The sequence below is a fragment of the Bubalus bubalis genome, chromosome 6 (assembly GCF_019923935.1).
Source record: "Bubalus bubalis isolate 160015118507 breed Murrah chromosome 6, NDDB_SH_1, whole genome shotgun sequence".
Lineage (NCBI taxonomy): Eukaryota > Metazoa > Chordata > Mammalia > Artiodactyla > Bovidae > Bubalus > Bubalus bubalis.
The window spans coordinates 18,074,226-18,077,047 of NC_059162.1; the positions used below are offsets into that span (position 1 = coordinate 18,074,226).

At 48.8% G+C, this 2,822-nt stretch overlaps 1 long non-coding RNA gene across 1 annotated transcript; it reads right to left on the reverse strand.

Moving 5' to 3' along the window:
- Positions 1-245: 245 nt before the first annotated feature.
- LOC123334228 lies at positions 246-2,073 on the reverse strand. The gene is made up of 3 exons (XR_006552058.1): positions 1,917-2,073; positions 1,413-1,647; positions 246-876 (listed from the first exon to the last, which is right to left on the reverse strand). It is a non-coding gene; the product is annotated as an uncharacterized LOC123334228 (long non-coding RNA).
- Between the last annotated feature and the right edge of the window lie 749 nt (positions 2,074-2,822).

A 2,822-nucleotide genomic window follows, 5' to 3' on the forward strand; every position in this document is an offset into this window, starting at 1 on the left:
ATAAAAAAATCTAAGGGCTGTCACAGGTAGGAGGAGACTGAAGAATCATGGCAACTAAATGCAGTGTTGGATCCTGGATTAGACTCTGAATCAGTAAATTTTTGTTTTGCTACAAAGGGCATTAGCGGCACAAGTGGCAAATTTGAACCAGGTCTGTACATACTGAGGCATTAGGGGAACCAGAAGTTGAGTACAGAGTATGAGAAAGATGATGTAGGGATAAAAATATCATTTCAGACAAGAAGGAATATAGATTTCTAGCTTTATTGTTTCACATCAGGCTAGTTTATGCAAAAAGAGAAGCTGCAGAGGGACACGGGGTCTGTGCTTTGGGGTTCTCAGAGATTCCCCACATATGAAAAGGAGGTGAATAAATGGATTTGGGAGGGAGTTTGGGGCTCCTGGACCCAAGGAATAGGTACCCCTGGACCAGAGCTCAAAGGCCTCACCCAGACCCCCAGCGACAAGGGAAGGCCCAGCAGGAGGGGCAGGAGGAGGAGGAAGTGCTTGTCCATCTGTTGTCCCCAGGTCGGCTCTTCTTGGCACAGGGTCCACTTCAGCAGCAGCCGCCTCCATAGGACTGACCACTGCCCCCTCCGCAGCACCCGGAGCCCCCCGAGGGCTGGCTGCAGCAGTCAGACCTGTGGGGTCTGCAGTGGTGGGACCTGCGGCGCCTGTGGTGGCTCAGGCAGCAGCCCCCACACCCAGAGCTGCAGCAGTCCCCGGAGCTGGGGCCGCAGCAGGAGGAGACTGGAGGGCACTTCGGGGGACATTTTGGGGGGCATTTAGGGGTGGGGCACTTGGGGGGGCACTTGGAAGGGGGCTGGCACTGCTGCTGGTTCTGCTGGCAGGACATCTTGGTGGCAGGCTCAGGATCTGAGGGAGAGACAGACAGCAGGTCAGACCAGCACACAGAGACCTCCCTGCCCCTTCCTGACCTTTCACTGTCTTTCTATCCCCTTTAGTTTGACAAACTATTTAATGCAGTCCTAGATAAATAAACACTGAAAGTTTCATTGTTTTCAGTAGTTGCTCAAATGCTCTCATAGCTTCTTATTTTTAATGCCAAATGTTCTCCTGCTTTATAATTAGAAAAACTGAGACCAAATAATAAGAAAATGTTCTCAAACCCAAACATCCAGTATGTAGGAGATCTACTATAATTATACTGTAAGAACCATGAAAAAAATCCAAGAAGCAGTTTAGAAATGAAGTCATATCTTTAGGGAAAATAGTCATTCCCTCTTGGAAAATTTCCTAGGTATTCTTGTCCTATAGGGACATAGATGTTCACAATCTCAAAGGATGTTGGAGATTACCCAGGAGAAGTAGCTTTTTAATTAATATAAGCTGGGATTTTCACGCAGGCCCTTGAGCTAGTCCAGTGCTCTGCATTCTCCACAGACACTCACCACAAACTAATACCTCAGCACCTGGCTTTCGGGTTTGCGTCTTCACTTCTGCAGACCCACTACTCTGACAGTTTAAAAAAGGTCGGTCAGTTCTGATTTCCTCTCTCCTGGCTGAGCACTACCGTCACCATCTCTGCTTTTCCAGGAGGACAGTTATGTTTTCAGAGATAAGAGTCCCTTTTTGAACGCAGCTGTAGGTTAGCATGATGATCAATGTTGTAAATCCTTCAGATCACTGGCCAAAAAACACATCAATTGGGTTTCTCTAGAGCACTCAGTCACAACTCCACAACTCCTCCTACCCAGGTTCCCAGCCTCTTCATTGTCCCTTCCCTCAGCCTTCCCAAGACTTGTTCTTTTGCTAAAAAAAGACCAGTCTCATCCTCTTCTCACCCTCCCCATCTCAACATACACACACATAGGCATGCAGACACATTGCAAAGTCTCCACATGTCCTCCCCTCTGGTCTGAGCATCTTCTGTAGAAAGCCCAGTGGACACTCACCAGTGCATAGGCAGCACAGCGTTGTCAGCAGCCCAGGACAGGAGTGGATGGAGGTACTCCGGCCCCAGTGCCCTTTTATCCCGGCCTTGTGCTCTGCCCTCAGATGTGAGACAGTACCTGGGCATGAGAAGACTGCTTCCTTCCACCCATGTGGTTCCTGTGACAGGTGATGACTCGCAGTTTCCTCCATGTGGCTTAGGACATCTGTGACCACCAAGGAATATGGCTGCTCAGAAATGAAGGCAGGGAGAGAAAATCCTCTTGTCCTCCCCCACTTGTTCTTTCTGAAGGGTGCCTTTCTTGAGGACTCCTGCCTTTCCTTCTTGGAACCATCCTGCCTCCATCCCTACCCCTTGCTCTGCCCAACACTATCTTTTTCTTCCCAAATGTTATTAATGACTACATTCAATCTGGTTTAAAGCAAGTGTTTAAGCTATTCCTTCATGTTTTATTCCATCTTCATAACCCGAAACTATATGTATATCAGTTCAGTTCAGTTCAGTTCCTCAGTCATGTCCGACTCATTGTGACCCCATGAATCACAGCACGCCAGGCCTCCCTGTCCATCACCAACTCCCAGACTTCACTCAGACTCATGCCCATCGAGTCAGTGATGCCATCCAGCCATCTCATCCTCTGTCGTCCCCTTCTCCTCCTGCCCCCAGTCCCTCCCAGCATCAGAGTCTTTTCCAATGAGTCAGCTCTTCGCATGAGGTGGCCAAAATACTGGAGTTTTAGCTTCAGCATCATTCCTTCCAAAGAAATCCCAGGGCTGATCTCCTTCAGAATGGACTGGTTGGATCTCCTCGCGGTCCAAGGGACTCTCAAGAGTCTTCTCCAACACCACAGTTCAAAAGCATCAATTCTTCGGTGCTCAGCCTTCTTCACAGTCCAACTCTCACATCC